We start from the raw sequence: 24,315 nt of genomic DNA, 5'->3' as shown, positions 1-24,315 counted from the left end.
GTGTGGGTGGGTATAACACTAGGATAAGTAACATAAACATGCAAGGGGGTAGAAAGAGACGGAAATGGTTGAAAATAGGGCAGATGTTAAAAGATAATGGAATAGGCGCTTACGCTCTGTGCGAGCCACTTCTCGGGGATCTAGACTACTGGCCTTTTTTCCATGGCTATGTCGGGGTAGGGTGCAACAAAACAACAACGGAGAAAAATGAAGCGCGGATAGGTACGCTGATGCATCAAAAAGTAAATTGACAAAGAATAAAATCAACTCGCCAAAGAAGCAAACTAGCCAGGAAGCGCTCTTAAAAGCGTTGAAAACAGACGTAACAAATGAGCAAATTTCAGGACAGCTGGCGACAGAGTATAATGAATTTGATTCATAAAGGGAAAGAGGACAGGACGAACATAAAATCCTTCAGACCGATCACGATAACGTTTCATATACAGGCTTGCAATGGAGTCAGCGAAACTAATGGTGTCTTCGACTGGTCGTTTCAGATCGCTCTAGAGCGCTCTGAGATGCAGCCGCACGTTCGGCTGGTCGAAATCAAGCGCTCTGACTACATTCGGCTGGTTCTTTCAGAGCGCCCGCCTCCAGCTCAGAGCGCTCTGAGGCGCTCCGAGAAAAAAGTCGGAGCGGCCCCGAGATGTATTCACGTGACAGAGCCACTTCCGCCGTTTCGCGGAGACGGATGCGAAGCCAGGGTAGCCAGGGCACATCACGACCGGTCTGGCGAGGCATTCTTACGCATCCGTAGAAGCAAGTTTTGGCGCTTTAGGTATTAGACGCAGTTAAAACGTCCCTGCTGTGTGGCTCTGTGAGGGAAATGTCGAAAAGCAGACGAATCATTAAGCTGGGTACGCCGTCTGTGTTGCTGTCACATCTGGGGGCTGCCGCGGCATATCCAGAGTGGTACAACGGGACACTAATTTTTTTTTTTTTCGACGCGAGCCGGAGACGAAGAACTGCTGGGGCAGCGATACAGGTTCAGCGGCGACGGCGGCGTGGGCGGTGCAGACTGTGTGATTGCTGTCGTTGACACCAGCCGCAGCGGCAGCGCCACTGCGGTGTGGCGATTCCGGAAGTTAGGTCCTTTCCCTCCTTCTTGCGCTTTCGCTCTGAAAACTTGCTGACCATTCGGCTTGACCGGTCTCGCTGTGCGCTCGGAGCTAGAGCGGCTCTCACGTTGCCAAATCCGAACCGGATCGTGGGAGCGACCAGTCGAAGACACCATAAGATAGCACTCAGGGATACAAAGTAATAACATACTCGAAGAACTTCAGAACGGGTTCAGAAGGGGTAGGCGCTTAGAAAACAGCGTGTTCGTACTTACCCAATGCATAGAGATGGCAAGGGCAGAAAACAGAACTCCATATCTGGCTCTTGGAGACATAAGCGGTGCATACGACAACGTGAAAAGGGTACTCCTTTAGAAAATACTCAAAAATAAACGTACTGGTAGAAGCAACTGATTTCCTAAATTAAATACACCAAGGTAATAAAAATCAGATGACACGAGAAGAAGAACCAGACATACGCAGGAACACCCACTGGCACCAATTTTCGCCCGCACAAACACATTTAAAAATAGTTACTTCCCTAGAACTGTATCCGAATGGAATGCATTACCTTCTCACATTTTTCTTTCCAGCAATTTTGTAGCAGAGTTGGAACGTCATCTCTTTATTTCATGAGTTTTGTTTGTTTTGTGTTGCGATGCATGTCTATATATTCAATTCTGATTGATTGTCGGACTTAGTATTTTTTTTTCTCTATGAATACGCTTGTCATTTTTGTATTGAAAAATGTTTGAATGTGCCCCTCCTGCTAGGACCATGCATGGTCCGCAGTATTTCAAATAAATAAAAAAAAAAATAAGGAATAAGAAGTACGACAACTGTCGTGCTTTGTACACTGTCACCGGTGCTGTTGACGCTTTATGTGGCAAATATCGAAAGAAGGCTAGAAGAAAGTAATCTAGGTTACAATCTGTCGCACAGGTTAGACGAAAAGGTCGTAGATCAGCAGCTCCGCGGATTAATGTACGCTGACAATATTGTACTATTAGCTGATAGCCAGGAAGATTAGCAAACTCTGCTTCATTTTGTTGGAAAGGAATGAGACGCACTATGCTTCACGTTTTGCGCATTTAATTCAGGTCCATTGATTATCAACGATTACTCTGATTAGGCACTTACAGAACAATGCCATGGAATACCCAGACTTGCAGAATATAACTATATCGGGGTACGGGCAAACGTAAACAGAGATAAATGGAAAAGCACGAGCAGACTGTTGGGGCCAAAGGGCGGAGAAATCACGCGATGAAAAAACATAGGACATTATTGCGTTATAGTAAGGATGAAGTACTGAGACCTATTTGGAAAGAAATAATGGTGCCAGGGCTTACTTTTCGGACTATGTTTTTGTGCATGAGGGCAGAAGTTAAGTCAGCGCATAAAATAAATCAGAGAACTGTTAGAAGCTTAGCATTAGGTGCGCTCGACAAAACCACAAAGGCGGCAGTACAGTGCGACATGGGCTGGACGTCGTTCGAAGTACGGGAAGACCAGGAAAAGATATGACATTAAGAATGCCTGAGGAAATTGGACGACATTAAGTGGCCAACTAAAGTGCTTAAATATTTACACAGAAAGAGCGTTTACTAACAGTGGCCAAAAAGGACTAGAAAACTAACCAGTCAGTGTTCAGGAAAGAAGAACGGGGAAATAGAGTTTTAGGCGGTAGGTAATAAAAGCTGCAGGTAAAAACTTTATTTTATTCAATGGAAAAGAAGCAGAGTCTAGAATTGCATCAAAAATGGAAAAGGGATACCTAGAAGGAATTTCAAAAGGCTGTGCCCTACTGTTCGACATATCCAAGAAAACTTTGCGCATATTAACGCAAGACAGAGGGAGAAACACGCACACACAAACGAGCGCACTTGCAACTGTATTCTCGGAAACGATACATCGCCTAATGAAGCAGGCAGGGCGCAAGCGTACAATATGCAGTCCAACACGTGTGGGAGCACACTGGTGCAGAAAATATAGCATCAGTGATAGGCATAAGACAGTTCACACCGGAAATCAGCGGAAATGCCCAGAAACCAGGAACAAGGAAGCGGGTTATCGATCGCGAAGAAAATCAAGTTCTTTTTTGAGAAGGGCTACCGATGCCTTACTCACGCATCCTTCCGTAGTAGATATCTCGCGGGCCTCAACAAGTTCCCGGGCCAACCTATCGGAGGCTCTCCCGATAACAACCGTAGAACGGAGGAGAGGACGGCACTGCTGTTTTTTCTTCTTATTCCTGTCAATGTAATGTTTGCATTTCAGGCAATGCAATGACAAGTTCGAGCCGCCATTTGAGCCCAGGGAATTGGGATGCTCTATGAGCCTGTCATTTAGACAGCGCCCTGTCTGGCCTATGTACACAGAGACCTACAGCTGAGTGGAACTTTATACACCACACCAACAGTGCAGGGTACAAACTGAGTTTGGTGTTTCGTGACACATTTGTTCTTTGCTCTTTTACCCTGGCATCTGCTGGTCATGGCGCACAGGCGGGACAATTTCAAAGGGGCTGTAAAAGCAACATCAACTCCGAACTTATTGGCCACCCTTTTGGCATTGTGCGATAGCTTGGGCACATACGGGAGGATTGAAGAGGCCTTTTTTCTTTTGCCAGCGTGAGGTGAGGAACATCGGCGGCCCTCACGCCTTTTAAATTGTCTAAGCAGTGACTCTGCTACACAACCTAATACTGATTTCGGGAATCCAGCTCACTCCAAACGTTCAACCTGGTGCGGTTATCGCGATCGATAACCCGCTTCCTTGTTCCTGGTTTCTGGGCATTTCCGCTGAGTTCCGGTATGAATTGTCTTATGCCTATCACTGATGCTATATTTGCTGCACCGGTGTGCTCCCACACGTGTTGCACTGCATATTGTACGCTTGCACCCTTCCTGCTTCATAAGGCGACGTATCGTTTACGAGAATACAGTTGCGAGTTTGCGCTCGTGTGTGCGTGCGTGTTTCTCCCTCCGTATTGTGTTAATCTGCGCAAAGTTTTCTTGAATATGTCGCTACACCAACTGGCCCAACGTTCTGCTCTCCTACTCTTTGAAGCTAGATTAGGGTGTCTTAGAAAGCGCACCTACAAAATTAAAATTAACCAAGACGATGACACATGTGTAGTGTGAGGTGATCACCATCAGCCTGACTACGTCCACTGCAGGGCAAATGTCTCTGCAATTAACCCTGGCATTTGCCAGCTGCGCCTACCGTATCCCCGCCAACTTCTTAATCTCATCCGCCCACCTAACTTTCTGTCTTCCCCTGCTACGTTTGCCTTCTCTTGGAATCCACTCCGTTACCCTTCAGGACCAGCGGTTATCTTCCCTTCGCATCACACGCCCCGCCGAAGCCCATTTATTCTTCTTTATTTCGACTAGGATATCATTAACCCGCGTTTGTTCCCTCACCGACTCCGCCCGCTTCCGATCTCTTAACCTTACACCTATCATTTTTCTTTTCATAGCTGGCTGCGTTCTCCTTAACTTAAACTGAAGACTTTTCGTTCGCCTCCGCATTTGGGCCCCGTAGGTGAGTACCAGTAAGGTACAGCTGTTGTATACTTTCCTCTTGAGGGAGACTGGTAAACTGCCATCTTAGAGAACCTGCCACAAGCGCTCCCCCCCCATTCTTGTTCTTCACATTATTTCCCCCTCATGATCCGGATCAGCGGCCACTACCTGCCCTAAATAGACGTACTTCCTTGCCAATTTAAGCACCTCGCTACCTATTGTGAACTGCTGTTCGCTTGGGAGACTGTTGAACATTGTTTTGGTTTTCTGCATGTTAGTTTTATGACATGCCGTTCTGCTCTGCCTGTCTAACTCATTGATCGTGGTTTGCAGCTCACCTCCTTAGTTTACTTTACAGGGCAAGGTGATGTTCTGTGAGGTAAATCCGCAGGAAGAATTGAGCATCTTATAAAATAATGTAGTGGTATCCATCCGAATGTCCATGCAGGCAGAGTCACTTACCCTGAGGGCGTAGGGTTTGGAGATAACAATAGTCGTGTGAATGGATCTGCAGTAGAAGTTAGCCAAAAATCGATTAGAAGTCTTGTTGCTCAAAAGTGGGGAGGCGACTTGAGGTTATAATTTCACGATTAAAAAGGTTTTATAAACAAAATGACGAATTAATGGACCGATTTATTATGCAGGTAACGCCATGAAAAGAAATATAAAGAGAAAAAAATCGAGAATAGTGGCAACTGCCACTACCCCGGTTCAAAGACGACACTCATACCTTCTATATTTCCATCCACCGTATTCCTGCTTTATATACTCGTATTTCAAGGACGGTAAGGGCAGCTCCATGGATGTAATCAACATGCCACCTTCCATGACAGGGGCAAGTTTGCGTCCTGTGGAGAGATTTGAGAGAGACCTGTGTCTTGCAGTGGGCGTAGTAAAGATGATGATGATGATACCACGCTGATGTCCTAATAGAATTGCATAGTTAACATTTCATGAATAGTGCATGGACGGCGGTACAAGCCAAAGCTACCAGAGGAAGGGTGTTACCCTGGGAATGGTGCAATAAAATGCGATATTACAGCGATTGTGCAAGTAGACGTTTTGGTGGGGAACCTTACTTTTTCCTTTTCAACCATCGCGAATATTTTGTGGCATCGGCAGGAGAAATATTTTATTTCTTTCTCGGTGCGCCGCCCTAGTTTCTGTCTTGTGGCATACTTGAGCTGCCCACACAGAAGTGTTGACATTCTTCTCCACTTTACACTTTTCCATAGCTGCCATCTTCTTGAAGAGCAGGTAAAGATAAAATGCAGCGACATTTTCTCTGCCGTCCTGAACGTTGATGGTAATAGACGATTTTGAAGCGGAATGCAAAGAAGTTATTCTCTCAGCATTCGGAGAAAACCCATACAATGGTATTTATTTCACCACACACTCACTGTGCAGTCGCTTGGGTGATCTTCAGTGTGCAGAACTGGGAGGAAATATTAAGAAGGAATTTAACTAGTAAAAGAAAGGAAATGTGCCAGGAACTCTCCAGACACAAAGGCTTAGAAAGCTCAACGTTATACAATACCAGAACACCATTTTGGATTAATTGTAAACGTCTAGTGGTAGTAGGTGATATAAGAGACAGCAGGCCCAAAGGCACCATATCAGGAACATTATGCACCTATATATCCACAAAGTAGCCATAGCGACACAAATTCATTTCAAGAATTATATAAAAATGTTCTCTTATATACCACACAGCATAGCACCTGTGTAAAAAACTTGGATATTGACAGCCCTTCAAAACAACATTATAATGTAGTTTTGCAGCTGAAGTCAGACCTGTAACCACACATAATGAGTGTACAATAAAATTTTGAAAAGCATTAACCTGGGCTGAAAAGAAATAATCTTCGCAAAACATGTTCTAATAGAGGCGAACAGCCCCCGTAACCAAGGAGCATAGGGGATTTTTTTCAATTTCTGGCGCTGAATAATTGCAGGCTAATCAACACCACAAATTGAAAAAAAAAAGAAACAACAAACTTCCCGTATGTTCCTTGGCCTGGGTGGTTGTTGACTTCCGTCATGTACGTTATAAAAAGCACCTCTTTTCCCTTCCCTTGCTTACTCGATATTATATTGCCACGCGCCTAACGCGCCGCGCGGCCTCCGCGCTGAGTCGAAGACGACGACGAAGCGGCGGTGGGCTCTCGTGGCGCGCTGTTCTGTTCTGTGTCGTGGAAGCTGGCTCCATAATTAAAAGAAGGCTCCCGGTCTTGGGTTCTTCCCGACGACTACCTTCACGGCTCTTCTGGTCGTGACACTGGTGGAGGTGCGGCCGATGCTCCCTACTCCTGAGGACGACTCGACGCGTCCGCCTCTTGTGACCACCCCTGTCCATCGTGCCAGCCGGAGGATCCGCGGCCTGTCCCCCGAGGCCCTTCATATTGTCAGCGCGCCTTCAACTACCACTCCATTCATTGCGACGCCACTGCCCGCCCTGCCTACGACTGTCCCTGCAGCCAGCCCCACCTATCTCACCCTTCAGACTCCACGCACGCCTAAGCCCTTTCACGGCGACCTGTTTGAAGATGCCGAAGACTGGTTGGCTCACTACGAACGGGTCGCGACCTTTAACTGCTGGGACGACGCTACAAAGCTGCGTAACGTTTACTTCAGCCTTGAAGACTCTGCACGAACGTGGTTCGAAAACCATGAGACTACTTTCTCTACGTGGCCGGACTTTCGACGTCAGCTCCTGAGTACGTACGCCAACAGCGACCGCCGGGAGAGCGCAGAGCGTGCACTGCCCTCTCGAATTCAGCTTCCCAATGAGGGTGTTGCCATGTACGTCGAGGATGTGAAGCGTCTTTGCCATCGCGCCGATCCGGCCATGCCTGAAGAAAAAAAGCTGCGGCACCTGATGCGCGGCGTAAAAGAACAGCTCTTTTCCGGCCTCGTGCGGAACCCGCCCAACACCGTCGAGGAGTTCCTGGCCGACGCCGTGCACATGGAGAAATTGCTGCAGCAAAGATCCCATCAGTACGACCGGCAATTTCGCCAAACGTCGACTCTATCAACGTTGGACCGGTTCGACCATGATCCCAGGACGAATCCGGACTCCCTTCGCGAACTCATCCGTTCCGTGGTTCGCGAGGAGCTGCAGCACCTTTAAGCCACCTTTGCCCCTCGCGTCGATTCCGTCACCAGCGTCATCCGCGAGGAGGTCCGACAGGCACTCAGGGCACAAGACGCTGCAGCTGTGCCGGCGCCGCAACCGACCCCATACGATCCCGCGCCGTACCCGACTCCTGTCCAGCCAGTCACGTACGCGGACGTCGTGCGCCGCGCGGCCCCATCTCCTGGGCCTTCGCCTTACACCGCACCATTGGTCGCGGTGCACTCTGCCCAGCCGACTCCTTACTGGGCGGATCGGCGCCAGGCACCGCGGAAGACTGACCTCTGGCGCACTCCGGATCAACGCCCGCTCTGCTACCACTGTGGTGAGGCCGGCCATCTCTACCGGCGGTGCCCCTATCGCGAAATGGGACTACGCGGTTTTTCTGTCGACAGCCCCCGTCCACGCCCTGGAGAGCGCCCTCAAGACATCGCCGAGTATGTCACCCGCCAGCGTAGTTCACCATCTCCTCCGCGCCGCGAGTCGCGATCGCCCTCTCCACGCCGGTCTTCGCCCTCTGGGTCCCGTTTCGCCTCAGGACAACGTGGTTCCTCGAGCCCTCGTCGGGAAAACTAGCTCCGGCGGCCTTTGGAGGCGAGGCCGCCGAACGCCGTTCCGACGCAAAGCTTCCACCGCCGCAGCAACTGAATCGCCCCGACGTCGCACGCCGCATCGCTGCACAGCTTTCCCCGACGCGCCTTTCGTATCGCCGCGATGCCGCAACCCCAATCGCCGACCCGCTACCGCCGCCGCACCGACCCAATCGCCCCGACGCCGAACGCCGCATCGCCGAAGAGTTTTCCCCAACGCGCCGCTTGAATCGCTCCGACAGCGCAACCCCAGTCGCCGACCAGGTTCCGCCGCCGCACCGACTGAATCCTCCACAACAGCCATCGACGGGCCGTGCTGAAGGCAGGGTCTCCTTGGATATCCCTGTTCTCGTCGACACAAAGGAGGTCAGCGCGTTGGTTGATACGGGCGCAGATTACTCTATTCTTAGCGGACGGCTTGCGACGGCCCTGAAAAAAGTGACGACACCCTGGGACGGTCCCGACATACGCACGGCAGGCGGACATCTTGTCGCACCACTCGGCATGTGTGCGGCCCGGGTTACGGTTCGAGGCTGCACATTCGTTGCCACTTTTCTCGTTCTCCGCGAATGTTCTCGCGATGTCATCCTTGGCATCGACTTTCTTCGCGAGCACGGTGCGATCATAGACCTCCCGAACCGCTTGGTGACGTTTTCTACCGCAATGGCCACAGAAGAACCTGTGCACCAGGGTTCTCGGTCCGCCCTGCGAGTCGCCGACGATAACGTTACGGTGCCACCACGTGCCAGCATTCTCACGATAGTTACCTGCGACGAGCCACATAGGGGACTCCGAGTTGTCGAGCCTAATGTCTCCCTCGTACTCACTAAGGGGGTTGCGGTGGCCCGGGGCCTTGGATCCTTTCATGACGGTTGTACAGAGGTCCTTGTCACCAACTTCTGTAATGAACATCGACATCTGTTCCGTGGCACAGCCATCGCTTACGTCGACCATGTTCAGGAAGTGGCCGAATGCTTTGCTTGTGCGGAGGACACACCTGGAGCTGACGCCGAAGCGGTCACCAGCGTAGACATAAATCCTGGCCTTCCACCCACTGAAAAGAGGCAACTCCAGGACCTCTTGCGGGAGTTTGGTGTGTGTTTCACGTCGTCGTCCAAAGTGCGCCAAACGTCGATAGTTAAACACCGCATTATCATGCATGAAGGAGCCCGACCCATCCATCAGCGGGCTCTCGTGGCGCGCTGTTCTGTTCTGTGTCGTGGAAGCTGGCTCCATAATTAAAAGAAGGCTCCCGGTCTTGGGTTCTTCCCGACGTCTACCTTCACGGCTCCTCTGGTCGTGACAATATTATGGAAGCAGAATGCAATCAACATTAGCTTTGTGGATGCTTTAGTACAATAAAATAGCAAATCCTGAGAGACGTAATTAGAGAACGTCTGAAATACTTGCCTTCAAAAATTTACCTACGTCTTTGGTAGGGCACTTGCGCTTGGCTCAGTTCTAGTCTCATTCTGTTGACAAAAACAAGAGCTAATATGCTTTGCTTTCGGGGCCTATTAAAGTTATTAACATTCATGGAGTTTAATACATCATGCTGAAGCAGCAAGCACGTAGTACAAAGAAGACTAACTGAACTTTCACGTGGATGAAAGAAATCCTGGACCAATCAACTGTCTAGCCTGTCGTACCCCCGTAACATCTGTCAATATCGTTTCAAATTTTCTTTGCGACGAATGCCGTTTAAATGAATGACTCCATAGTATCCATTTTGCAAAAAGAGAGAGAACTTTGCAGAGAAAAGAGGACGTCCGCTACATCCGAATTCATCTCGGAAGAATACACCATTGTAGTATATATCAGAAAAACGCTTACAGAGCTTTGTTTCACCTGCGCGCAAAAAATGGAACGATCGCAGGCCGAGACCGCCGCATTCGCTCTACTTTCGCCCCGTAGAGAGGCCAACAGGACATATCCTTCAAAAAATAGCTGCCGGTTTAGCATTGCTAAGCAAGAAATTCTGTGTGAAAGCAAAGTTTTTTTTCGAGCTGACACTACCGACGCGTACTTGAAAGCGCGATTGAGGTGGTCACTGACCCAGGGAGCTCGTTAAGCGCGTCTTCAACTTTTTCATCGCCAATGCCATTTTACCGAATGTACGCCGGCGGCCTATATACTCCCGTGCCGCGCTTCTGCAGGAAAGCTGTCAACGCCTACCCGTATCGCTCTAGTGCCGTGTTTGTGCCACAGCTTTGTCCATGCCAACGCATTCAGTGCACATCTCTCTGTCACTACCGCCACATAGATCCAAGCGGGAATATTGGTTTCAAAGTAGTATTAGTTGATGCAGAAGACGATGTGCAATGCACAGCGCGAGATGGTGCTGCAGTGTAACACGAGGCGTGTACGGCTGCGGCGATAACCCAGTGCCAGGGAAGCTTATCCCTTCGCGCTAATGCCGGTGCGAATCCCAGGCGCGGATATTTATTTGATTTATATTTATTTATTTATTTCACTTGGCACAAACCCACAAACACCACAAGCATACAAACATCGTAAGATCTTTCTCAATGTTCAGCCATAGGAATTGTGCTTTCGCATCAATAAGATTTCTCCATCTGTGTTAGGAGCCCCACCTAATTTCTCCCTAAGTTTTCGCGTTCACCTGACATCATCCTTCGCATGGGTTGCTCACATTTAATCAGTATGCTCTCAGGCTTCACGCACTCTAGGTTATTTACCACGAAACCTAAAATGAGCCCAACATGAAATCACACAACTGGCTTATAGTCCTTTGTACGCCTGAATCTCAAATACGCTTCATTCACATGGTAGCCCTTATAAGCAGGCATACAGTGAACTAGAAGCCGTTATAAAAAAATGAGCTGCGAGATTTATCATGTGCCAGCACTTACGTGAAACTACCGTCACAGCACTGAAACAAGCCTTTCGCCTCCCAAGTCTTCAATGACGTCGCATTATATCACGTCGCTGCCTCCTTCATTCTCCTAATCCTAATCGCCTTTCCTTGCAGTTTGTCTTTGAGACGTGAGGCAATTACCTACAGCTTATCTAAAGAAGGCCAAGAACCTCACCTGTTGAATAAGTTCGGCTCAAGATGAAGGAAGTGGAAAAAAAATTCGTTCTGCCGCACGCAAATTGAAAGGGATGCTGACGAAAAACTAACGTTCACCTACGCTGGTGGGTTACCGCTTTTTAAGGGCAAAAAGGCTGCTTCCACTGACAACGGAAATTTATAGGTAAAAATTATAAAGGAAATGGGAGGACGATTAAGCTTCGCTTTAAGAATGGAAAGCGACTGCGTGTTGCAGGTGCGGGGGGGGGGGGGGTGTAGACAAACGCATTTTACATTTCTTTTCAATTGTTTCTAACAATTAATCGATCAATTTCACACTCTAAATTTTCGTAATTAGCATCATCAAGCGTGGGATTTAATTCTGAGCATTTTCACACCTTTGAAGTGCCTTTTTCACATTTTCATTTCTTTAGATAATGAATTAATTAAAATGATATCATTAACTCGTCATCGCCTACCACGCACCAATCAGTCATCAGTCACTAGAACCAAAAATTGGCAGTGGCTTAGCTCTGGTTAAGCCTGGATATACAATCGAAAAGCTGCAGTTGTGCTTGGTTTGACGTCGTGGCTGTCGCAGTTCGCGCACAATGCACTGGGAGCACCACGATAACGGTGTAGGCAAGCGCGTTATTAGCCCTCCTTCCGCATGCGCAGTAACTGTGTTGAACACGCGGCTGCAAGTAGCGTCATACGATGAAGCCGAGCGCGCGCCGATGCACACTCGGCGAAGGTCGACCGGCGGAGCCGCGCTCGGCGGCGGCTCCGCCGACCACCTGCGCCTCTCCAGTGACGTCACGTGGCGAACTCGCGCACGCGCAGATGTGGCTAAAATTCATCACGGCGCACGCCAGACCCGATGTTGACTAGCCTAGTGAACCTTTTCGCTTCAAAAAATTACCATGCTACGATTTTTTTTTACGCAGCTCCCGATTATTTCCCACACGTGGTGCTTACGACTACTACCACGACGACGTCTTTTCGACCGAACGAGCTGTCTACGCTGTCGCGTATATACCACTTGCCGCTATTGCAAACAGACTACGGTGCCCGACAATGCATCAGATGCGGATCCCGGAGGCTAGGCTAGATGGATATTCACTTAAAAACACTGATCGCGGAGTCTCTTTCGGTTTTGACGCCATGAGTTCGAACATAGTGGAGTGCAAAGAAAGAGTTCGATTTTTCAATACAATTTTCCCCGCAACAAAGGTGCCAGAAAACAGCATTGCCATTCTGTTCATGTAATGTTCTATCTTATAGAAACATCTATTTAATAAAAACGCACTGCTGTTGACTATAATTAATGCGGCGGCTCTAATATAGCTATTGAACTTCCCTCAAACCATTATTTGCTGGTAAACTTCTGTTCAATTTGTACTGAATCGTGCCTCAAGGCGTCCGTATTCCTAAGCCTAAGACACAAGACGGCACGACAATGTAAAGCCCTTGACAGAGTGGTTAGTGCAAAGCAACCTAAAGATTCTTGTGTCAGTTAAGAAACCTGTCGCCGCTGTGGAGCAGAACTTCAAGGAAGTATGTTTTCAGGCTCCTGAAGTCAAAGAACGAGCCTTAGAAAATCTTTGGAGACTTAAATCTGCAAAAATTGCATGGAGCGGTAAAAGCGGCAGAACTTGACCGTCTTCAAGTATTCCGTTCCGTTCCGAGCCATTGTGTCGGAATGTGTTGATATATTTACAGAAGCACCTTTCTAAATTGGTCTACATAGACCCTTTTGGTGTTCCTAACTCTGATTTAATCGTTCCCTTTCTTAGAGACCATAATTCCGGAGCAGCGTTCGCCGTCAGTGCAAACACTGAAGACATGTATTACACCTTGCCACATGACCGGCTTTTGTCTTCCGTGAAATCGTACGTCACGGAGGAAAATGATGAAATGAAGTTTGTGAATGATTCAGGTGTTTCTTTAGAAGGGTTTTTGGAGCATTTGATTGGATGCCTACGTTCCACAATTATAGGCTGTGTAGATAAGATACAGGGTCTGTTCTGAAAGTAGTAGGACTGGTTTTTTCCTCGGAGAAAAGGGGGACGATAGGCGGTAGGATCGTTGAAGGAGGATACTGGGAGTGCTGGGGAAAATCGCTAGTCGGCTCTCGGCCGTTGAAGGGAGCAGGTCGCTTGCACTGTGAACCCCTGTCGAAACGTCACGTCACACAGAATCATGGAGCGTTTACCGGATCAGCGATACGCGATCAAATTTTGTGTAAATCTTGGTAAAACGGGCAAAGAGACTCACGACATGATTAAGGAGGCCTACGGTGACGCTGCCATGGGTAGACCACGTGTTGTTTTAGGGGCGCAAGCTGCTTTGCGAAGGTAAGGAAAGAATGGAAGACGACGACCGATCCGGACACCCTTCGACCAGCAAGACCAACGAAAATGTGTAGCGAGTGAAACATTTACTGAGCAGTGATCGTAGGATGAGTATCAGAATGATTGCTGATGACAAGAGCATTCCTCAAACCCAAGCTTTTGAGATCGTGACAGAAAACTCAGCCATGGGGAAAGTGTGCGCGAAGTTGGTGCCGGGAGTGTTGTCAGAGGAGCAAAAGGCCAACCGGAAAGCGATCTGCCAGGATCTTTTTCATCATGTGAATGAAGACCCCGATTTTTTGCCCAGCACAAGGCGGCAACACTGCCTCAGACCCCCTACAGCCCCGACTTGGCCCCGCCAGACATTTTCGATTCCCGAAAATAAAGTTGACGTTCAAGGGGAAACATCACGGATCGGTAGAGGCGGTCAAACAGGCCGTGACGAGGGAGCTAAACAGCGTTCCGTTCCAGGCGTTCGAGGAGGCGTACGAAAACTGGAAAACTTATTAGCAGCAGCGTGTAGGTGCGGAAGGGTGCTTCTTTGAAAAATTCTAATCGTTTTTACTACTCTCATGAATAAATTTTATTTAAAAAAATGAGTCCTACTACTTTCAGAACAGAACATGTATATCTCGGCAATCTGCATAGAGTCGCCTGTGGCACCCATTTTGAGCAGTATTTTTTTGTTCGAAGTGGATTGTGTTCTCTGCCAGAGACTGGAATGTTTACACAAAGGAATCTTTCGTACGTCGGTGATTTTTTTGGTCTTAGTTCATAATGCGTGGTTCAACAAGAGCAAGGGGCACATTTTTAAAACCTTCAGAGTGTGGATCTGGTCTCAAATTTACCCTAGATGTTTCAGAAAACAATGAGTCGCAGTTTCTCTATCTCAAGCTGCACTTCAGTTCCAGGTATGTTTGCTGGCAGTATTGTCCTAGGTAAAAAAAAAACGCTGCTCAGCTATAGCTCCGAATATTCTAAACTAGTGACGAACGGAATAGCTGTTTCTTCTCTCAAATAGAGCCTAGTAAAATCTTGCCTACATGTTCTACGCGACAGCTTCAATGCCCAGGTTTCCAGATTGATAAAAACAGGCTATCCAAGTAATGTCATTTCCCAGTATTGCGTGAAACTATTGAAATGGGTCAAAGGCTGTTCATCCTCCACTGAAGCGAACTCGAAGAAATGCGCTGACATTCATTTCATGCACCGCTTATCTCATCCATAGGTTAAGACATGTTGCAAAAAAATATGATGTCGGACTAGCCCTGTTTACCCCCTGAGATTAGGAAGACTTTGTGCTCTTGTGAAAAGAAAGGCGGAAAGGCTGGATAGTCGTTCCCGTTTCTGCAAAGTGAAGCATAGAGTGAAATTTGAGCGCTGTGAAACTGATGTGGTGCAAAAAATTCCGTTCCTCTGTGGATTAGCGTACATAGGTCAACCCGGGTGGTGTGTGCACATTCGCCTTAGAAAGCACAAAAATGACTGCTCTTCAGAGGTAAATCAACATCTCCGAGATTGCAACAGTTGCCGTCCTGTCTTTGAGGCCACACAGGTGTTGTATCATCATCCAAAACAAAGAACCAGAGAGGTGATTGAAGGGTGATTGAAGAGGTGATTTCCTCGTAGCCTCGTGTGGAAACTGCGTAAGCAAGCCTTCGCTCGCGCTTTCTAAGTAGCAAATAGGCTATCTGCGCAGGTTTAAAAAAATTATTCTTTCTCTTCTTTTTTAACCTTGATATGTTAACTACGCTTCTTTTTGTCTTTGGCTTTGGTATCGTTGAATGTTGCACGCGCAGAGATTGGACCAGTTTCCTGCTGTGCGTAAATGGGAACAAAAGTGCTGTAAAAAGCACTTTCCAGTGAAATTAGCGCTCCTCTTCTAGGACACATGGATGACAGACAGTTCCTTCAATATAATGAAAAGGTACGCAGGCCAAATGAAACATCAAATAATGAGCTCACAAAATGATAAAGGTAGGGAGAATGCGCAAATGGGAATAGTGAGCTTACAGTTGTAGGAAACGTCAAGCGTGCACTTGCTCCAGGAGATTACCAAGGAAGTTTAAATAAAGTAACTGATATCATTAAATGTTTCCCCGTGCCTAACACACAAATCAAATAGCTTTTGAGCATGCAACTGCAAAGTTAAGATTCCTTGACTTGTGACATACAGCACTGTCTTCTCTGATCTGTGGCAATAACAGGGCGTCACATTATCAAACATATACTAAAACTCGGTGGTTACAAAACCTTTTTTTTGCTGTTTTTAGTACTCAGTAATGTGTAAGCAGCGCAAACGCTTCAGGCAGACTTCGCTTTGCATTAGAAAGTGGCAGGGTCATAAATTTCTGTAACATAAAAGCAGTACCCAACATTTGGAGGGGTATGAAGCATACGTATACTTTCAACAACTGCCAAGCGCAGGCTGACGACAGCGTTTCTTTACCACGAGCACAAATCTTTACCACGAGCAGAAATAATCATCATACATTCCATCACTCAGTGCAGCCAACACAAAACACAATCATTCAGTACTACTGCAGGTTCAAGGAAATGAACAGAATTCGCAATGAAACAGGCTCTTTGGAGAAAACTACCTACCGGTCATCAGATAGTCACACTGACACCTCCCACACAGGCCTGATAAGACACCATTCTTGTTTTTATAGGTATCATCAATGCTTTACCGTTATAGGTATCATCAATGGGCCAGCAGAGAAGTTCGCACTTTCTCACTTTCCAACGGCGCGTCATTTCTTCGCCGGCTATGCGCTCTTTATCTCGAACCGCACCATCTTTTCGAAGGCAGTAGCACGAAAACCTACGACTGAAACTGTAGCCTGTATTGCAACAAAACAAACGCACAAACGTAGCCAACGAAAACGTCGAAGGACGCTCAAAACCAAATAATCACTTAATACTGACGCTGAAAAAAAAAAGGCGAGAAGCCGCACGCAACGAAGTCATGACCTGACGAAACTACACAGGCCAGCCAAGGACGGTAGGTAGCAGCAAATCCAGTCGACCTGGGTCGGTGTGCTTGGAAGAAGAGCTGTTGCCCGCTGCAGTGAGAGAACGTGAACGAAATATCTTTTATAAAACAGGACTTTACTTTCCAACCAAATGTACACAACAACAAAAATGCTAAAACCCGCAACAATGGTGTTTTAAATAATTGTTATATATTACTATGTAATCAATTATTTTTTAATAAGAACAGATTTCCACAAGCCATTCAGTAGAAGCAATTTAGAGGATACGAAGGCGAGTAACGCGTTACGCGCTAGCTCAACACGACGGCCACATACTGCCTTTGTCAAAAATTTAGACCCCACGGGGTTCGTTTTGGGCCACATCGAATGTCTAGTAATGTATCCCCAGCGTTCCAAATCCCCTGAAGGTAAGTACGCTCTTGCTGCTGCCTCCTCCCACGTGTAGGACTTCCACGAATGCCTGAGAGCCCTACGACAGGGCTTAGAAGCCTACCCCTCGGGCACGAAACATTTGACAAAGGCTGTACTTAAAAGCGCAATTGGGGTGTCCACTGATCCGATGAGCCAGTTATGGACCTTTCCTTTCCTCAAAAAAACGGAGGGTTTAAACTGCTAATAAGATAACACCGGGAACTAGAATATTTGCTTCATCCAAGCGAGCCCTGGGGTCCTTGAAGAAGGCCGTGAACCGTATGACTGAACCGAAGACTGCAAGCCCAAGACGGCCGAGTACGCGCATGAGTGTAGTAGACGCTCGAACGGGCCTGACGCCTGTGAAACGTTGAAATGGGCCCGCAACTCCAGAGTTCTCAGCCGGTAATGCCAATCAGCTTTTGCTGATTAAATCACTAAGCTAGTGAGCTTAGAACTAATCATTTTTCCCTTATTTGTGTTTGTCCATTCCACTCTTTGGCGCTCCATACCGTTTATTGGCCCTCTTAGAAAAGATAAAAAAAACATACAAGGAAGAGAGAGGATGCCTGGACCAGCAAAGCTTTGCCAGATTTAATTCCAATTTAAGAAAAATGAAAAAAGAACTAAATGTTCCAAAGAAGAAAAAAAAATTAAGCGAAAAACAGAGCAGCAAAAAAAGCTCAAAACAAGATAAAAGAAAAGGTTGATCACAGTAGAAGTTAATCGCAGGCAGACAGCCAAAGCACAGCGTGCAGTCCGCTGAATAAATAATAATAATAAGAAAGAGAAAACCGAAGTCACTGCAAAGTCATGATCATAGTAACATTCTAAACACAGCACCGAGTACCGGCAACAAAGAAAATCAGAAAAATAAAAACATAATCGAAACAAAACAAGACAAAATTCAGGGGGCACTTTGACTGTCTAAAGTGCGTAGAGGCGAAAGCGTTTTCCGCACCACTTTCGCTGCTTCTGTGGCACTGGTGGCGTCACATATAATTGAGTACTAATTACTAAGTGATGACAAATAATTAATTAATGATTGATTACTGATTAATGTCTGAATACTAATTAACTGCTAATTAATGACGCTTAAGCTTCGCCTTTAGGAGTGGAACGCGACAGCGTGTTGAAGCGCTGCCAGGGAGTCCACGGAACGCCACCACCCGTTCGGCGCGATGCCTTGCCGTTTGAACGCAACGCTTTTTGAGGAAAGGAAATGGCGCAGTAATTCTCTGTCATCTCGGTGGACACCTGAACCGCACCGTAGAGGAAGGGAGGAAGTGGGAGTGAAAGAAGACAGAGGGCCCGTAAAGAAGGAAATGCAAATTGCATTTGAGGAAAGGAAATTACGCCGTAACTTTCTCGCATATCTCGGTGAACACCCGTCAAAATTCAGGGGGCACTTTTTTTTTACTTAAAGTGTGGTCACTGATGTGTGTTTAAGATGTTCAGCTTCGCCTCTGTCTAACGTCTAACGCGACAGCATCTTGCAACGCTGCCAGGGTGTCCATAGAACGCCATTGCCCATTCGGTTCTATGCCTCGCTAGTCGGTAAATTGGTTTTTGAGGAAATCAAATGCATCTGTCTCTCATATCTCGGTGGACACCTAAACCCCTCCGGAAGGGAAGGGAGGAGGATGGGAGTGAGCGAAGACACCGTATTCACTAGACGCGCCTTTGTTCATTCCAAACCATCGAGCTGGCATGGCGGAGTGCATAGCATGCTCGTCTCGCACGCCGAAGACCGGGGTTCGATTCCCGAGCTCGACCACTTTCCTACTCCGTTTTATTTATTTATATGGCCTGACTAGAAAAGTTAATTATGCTAATCGGGTAATTAAGCAATTAACTAAGCTCAGTCCCACTTACTTGGAGCATCACTATACGATCCCTTCAATTGGTTGCATGGTTACTAGGCAAAGTGCAATTGGCCCCGTTTGAAATTCGCGCAGTGTGACGTCACGGCCGTTTCGACCAATTGAAAAGCGTGACATTTTCTGTCGACAACTGCTGCTTACAACGATGAGGCATTAAAGGCTTTCGCCTTAAAACCAAAGTCACAGTCGCTCAGTCAAGGACGCAGTCACAGTCGCACAGTAAAGGACGCAGTGACAGTCAAGCACAGCAAACACGCCACTACAAAAGCGCCTATGCCCAATAAAGGCATAACTGATGTCGCTCGCACTTGGTCCTAAACATTATTCGCGATCCTCCTTCGTGGTCTGTGTAAACTGACCTTGGTTCACATGCGTGCCAGCCTTCGCCGGCTGCCAGACTAGAAGGTTGAAACTGCGGGCTGCGTCTTGACAAGCAGCGCCGCGGGCGAATGTAAGGCCTACTTTGCGCGCCTCGAGCATTCGAGGCACGGCGTGTCCCGGGTGCGAGCTTTCCAAGGGCATATATTGGCAGTGAGTGATCTCTGCAGCCAGGATCAGACATTGCGTTGCTGACCATTCGACGAGTGCCTCTGCAATTGATGGACCCGTGAACCGTGTCGGCTGAGGCGGTATGTAGTGATGTCAATGGCGCTGGGGCGATGTAATGAAGGGGGGAAAATATCGTCGCTAAATACATTCCCAGTTACAACAATGGGACTTGTTGGAACGGAAGCACTCGCATGCGGAAGTTGCATATGTCAGCTGAAGTACGCTGGAGCGTTTGCTTGCAGAATTAAAGGGAACAATTATTTTCTCGTTATCGACTTCCTCTCTTTGTTAATGCCAGCGCACACACTGATAAGAGTGCCCTGAAAGCCTTTCGGCTTGTATTGTGGGGCTACATACTAGCGCTGTGACTGAAACTGCTCCCACAAGTTAAAAAAAGACATCATAAATAACCGACATGTTGTTCACTTTAAAATAAGTGATGTAATGATTCTTTACAAACAAAATAAAAGCAGTCTTAAACCCGACATCAACCGAATTGTTGTGAGAATTGTTATTTTTCGTGCTGAAGAGTATCACGCTAATGAATACCCATTAATACAGGGTTAATTGGAGAGATATGGAAGAGGCCTTTGCCCTGCAGTGGGCGTAGTCAGGCTGGTGACGATGATGCATATCGCTTCTACGTCACGCGGATAAAAATCAGGTCGGGTTAAATTTGGCTTGTGCCTTATACCAACGTACATTCCTAAATTTCCCTAGAGCTATGTATTTCTGGGGCCCCTCGTTTTTGGCTAAAAGTCGGTTTCATACGATTGGGGTTCAGTTCGTCTTCTCCCAAAATATGTGGTTTGCCAGAGCGCAAAGCTGAACGAACCACCCCAAAACTAGTGGAGGTGCTCTGTTAACCTGTTTAACACATATTATGCATGGTGCGGCTTAATGACAAAATTTACTTTGAAAAATGCCCCACATAATGGAATGGCCAGAACACATGCATTCAAAAGATGTGTTAGTGCTGTAAGTGCATCAAAAGCTGTCCAGGCTGTTTACGGGATGCGCCAATAACTCTATTTAAAATAGCGGCTGCGATGTGGCGTTGAATGTTTTCACAGCGTGTACAAAGCCCGGCAAGTCTAGAACACATGAGGAATCTTTACACATGAGGGGTTGGTTATGAACGCCACGAAATAATTGGTGTGTAATCTTAATGTTGTGAACAGTTTTTTGGTGCATTCGTTTATTACAATAGCAAGCAGATGTGGAGCACGTTCGGTCGCGCCCAAAATCCGCGTGCTAGTGTGGAATGGCTGCTACAAAACATAGCCCGAAATGAGGAATATATCATTGAATATCTTCGTTTGTGCCTGAATTTGAACTAAAAATATAGCACCCTTATACAAACAAATAAAAGTCGAAAACAAAGAGCCCCCCGTATATCTTTAGCTTTCTTCCTGGGGCACTAGGATCGAATGTTCTTTTTTTATGTGCATTCCGCGACGCCTCGTTAACTCATTCATCACCTGTCTGCTTAAATCACGCTGTCTCTTGCACAATTCGCCTCATGTTACACGCGTAGTAAAGTTTTTGGGCTGTTTGTCGTAAGGTTTCCCACATTTACATGTGCGTATGTCCTATCTTTCCGCCACCACAGCAAATGATACAGACCAAAGCCTCCTCGTGATGGCAGACAGTGCATGAAAGTCTGTCGCTGCAGTTACATTCAGGGTTGCTGTAGTCGCCGCTCGCGCGCTTTACAGCCGTTATAGGTATGAGGCTCGAGCCGCACAAGCGCGTGAGGCCGTTTCTTATTTCTTTTCGCTTCGGGCTACGAGAGACGAAGCTCGGAGCCTTTTTTCTCTCACGTTGCTCTTCCCAAGCCGCGCACACATACAAACAGAGCAGTCCCAGCACGTGCAGCGACATCCACTGACAATCGAGGGAAAGCTGAGCGGCACCCTTTTTTCCCTCTCTTTCCCCTCGTTGCGCCGCCACGGCTTCCCATTGGCTGAGGGCCCGGCACAGGGCGAGCCAATGGCGGCATCGAATCTGTAAGAGGGCGAGAGGAAACAGGAGAAGGGGCGGCGCTGTGGGCAACTTTTTCCCTTCCCACCCAGCCACGAATGAGGCATTTTGCGTGGCGCGCACCAAAGGGCCCACCCTCAACTCTTCCCCTCCCTCGCGTTGTGCATCCTCCTTTCTGCGCCTTTTCCCCAGCTGTTCTCTTCCCTCCTCCACGCCCTCGCGGTTCATTCTTTTTTCTATCCACTTATTTGAATGGCGGATTTTCCGATGCCGAGTGTTCGGGACTGGTGCATCCCGCTATCCCCAATTGCGTGTGTCCCGTCGATCATGGCGCTCCGATGTCCCAGCCCGAGCCTGTCCGGCCATGAGGTCGCCGAGTGACGAGGACTGCGACACCAGCCCCTGCCGAGCACTACGCGGGCTGCGTCCGTAAAACGGCGGACGTCTGGTTGGCCGCGACGCTGCTGCCCGTTCTGCCGTGACTGCTGCTGCCGCTGTCGCCGGTGTGGTCCGAAGCACCCGCACGATCAGAGCGAAAACGCGCAGCGTGACAGGTCCACGACCGCCGGGAATAATCTGCCACGTTCTCCGACCACGCATCTTCCCCTCTGCGCCGAGTCAAGGTAATCGCAAGCAGTGAGCGTCCATTAGCGCCAGATGCCTTCTCTGCGCTCCTCCCTCCGTGTATTTTTTTCCTCCTCCTGTGACCTTCCAAGGTCAAAGCGCATTGCCTTGACCACAGCCAGTTGTCATACCAAAGATGATTTCTGCGGAGCAAAATGAGCCTGCTCTACAAGCGGGCTCATGTTGCACCGGGCATTTTCGGCAAGCAGCAGTGTACTTAAGTTCAAAGAACCTCGAGCCCTTTACTGATCAGGACTTGGTTCTGGCTCTTAATAGGGCTTTTTTCATAAGGTCGGTTCGAACGCATGAGTTACTGACGGGCTGTGGCGAGCGCAAGGGATGTGTGACGTATGTAAGTTAAGATTTCGTGGAATTGCACGGGAGTTTGATACAAATGAGTGCTTTTTGCCACGCTATCCACTTTGGCTCTCCACCGGAGGCAGTTTTTCCCTCATGCCTTTAAATCGCTGCTTTGTGGTTACTTCGAGAACATTGCGGAGACATTGCGGAGGAACCGAATATATGAGCACTGCCTTGTTTCCACCTTGGAATGAACCTCGATAGTTTCATGTGACCCTCTAGAAGATAACAATGACAGACCTGCATACTTCATAACGCTGTAATCATGTGCGGTTATGCTCTCCGGTCTTGGAACTTGCTTGAGAGCATGACGCAGATATCTGACAGCCCGAGTGCTGCGGTTGCTCGGCTATCAATGGCGTTCACGCGAAGTTAACCCGCTTAGCTGGACACCTGAACGGTCAATGCTTTCTACCAGTGATGATTTTGCTCAGGCAGCGTCCTCACTGGTGCGGTCGCTCATTGGGTGACCTGTGATGCATGAGAAAGGCAGTACATGCCATGAGCCGTCTCCCTGCGCCGACGAAAATTTTGTTTGCGATTCATCCCACTGCGAACGCTGTTAGTTCGCAACCTCCATTTAACGAGACGCAAAATTAAACTTTTCAGCATAGAGAATTTGTGCACTTTTCTAGCAAATGCGTCCCACTTCTCTTGCCCGGGGGCGTCTTTCGGGCCACTGCAAGTTCTTTATGCGCATTTAATTTTATAGACCGGTTCTGTAGCCTTTAATTAGGCTGAGACCATTAAATATGCGCATAAAATAAGCACGAAACCGTGTAAAGCTTACTGACATAAAGAAAAAAAAACAATGTGAAAGGAACTCTGGTACGAAAGAAAGGTCTGGCTAGATACAAATTTCGCCGTTTTTTGGGGACTTTGTAACCCCTCTACATCTTTGTGGCTCGAAAATAACATTAATGTCCTCAATACTAAAGAATAACAAAAATTGGCTTCGCAGAGAAGATTAATCGTTTTCACTAGCGTCTTGTAGCCGCTGGACAGACTGAAAGCGATGAAACAGCAACTGGCTTGTCCTATTGCAGAAGAAGTTGCAGATTCATTACATCCACACAGTGAGCACATCGAGTCCGCACTGCAATAGATCATAAAATAAACTGTTGCGGTTGAAATCTATAATTCTGGTTCCAGCGGTTTCGCTGACAGGTATGTTACGCATATTATGTACTGTGCATTTATTACCCCTGTGAACCGCGGCCATGTATTGGAATGCAGCGACCGACAAAGGGTTTTTGTGGAAGCATGGCATGTCGGGCGACAAAAGAAGCTGCACATTAACAGCCGTGCTTACACTAAGTATTAGGCATTAACACCACTTTTTTTCAGAAATAAGTGCACGCGACAAAAGCTGCCGCTTAAAATGTTCCCCCAAAGCGGAGTGTGAACAATACTTTTGATTTCATTGTTCATACTAAACAGACACGCATTCCGTAAAAAAACTGACACATTATCCAGTAGGCGTGGGGTGATTTCTGTTTTGCTTTCGTTTCAAGTACAAAATTTGGCCTCGACACACGAATCAGTTTCCACGGCTTTCTATCCACGTGGGGATCTATGCTGAGGTTTTCGATTTGTGGGACACCTCCTCCTGTGTTTCCGCAGAACTCATTCGTCGAGCACACTGAACTAATACTCCATTGTTCTGAGTTCATTCATTTGGCCTCCCGCTACCTTCTACGGGTTTTCTGATTTCCTTTAAGTTGAAATGGATTCATCTGTAGCACCAGCACAGACGCTTCTCTGCTATGTGTACGGCGTTGACTCTCGTCAAGCAAAGCTATATGTTATG

This window comes from Amblyomma mixtum, chromosome 3 (assembly GCF_055824585.1).
Source record: "Amblyomma mixtum isolate Tamu chromosome 3, ASM5582458v1, whole genome shotgun sequence".
In the NCBI taxonomy this organism is placed as follows: domain Eukaryota; kingdom Metazoa; phylum Arthropoda; class Arachnida; order Ixodida; family Ixodidae; genus Amblyomma; species Amblyomma mixtum.
Note: the sequence above shows the minus strand (reverse complement) of the source record.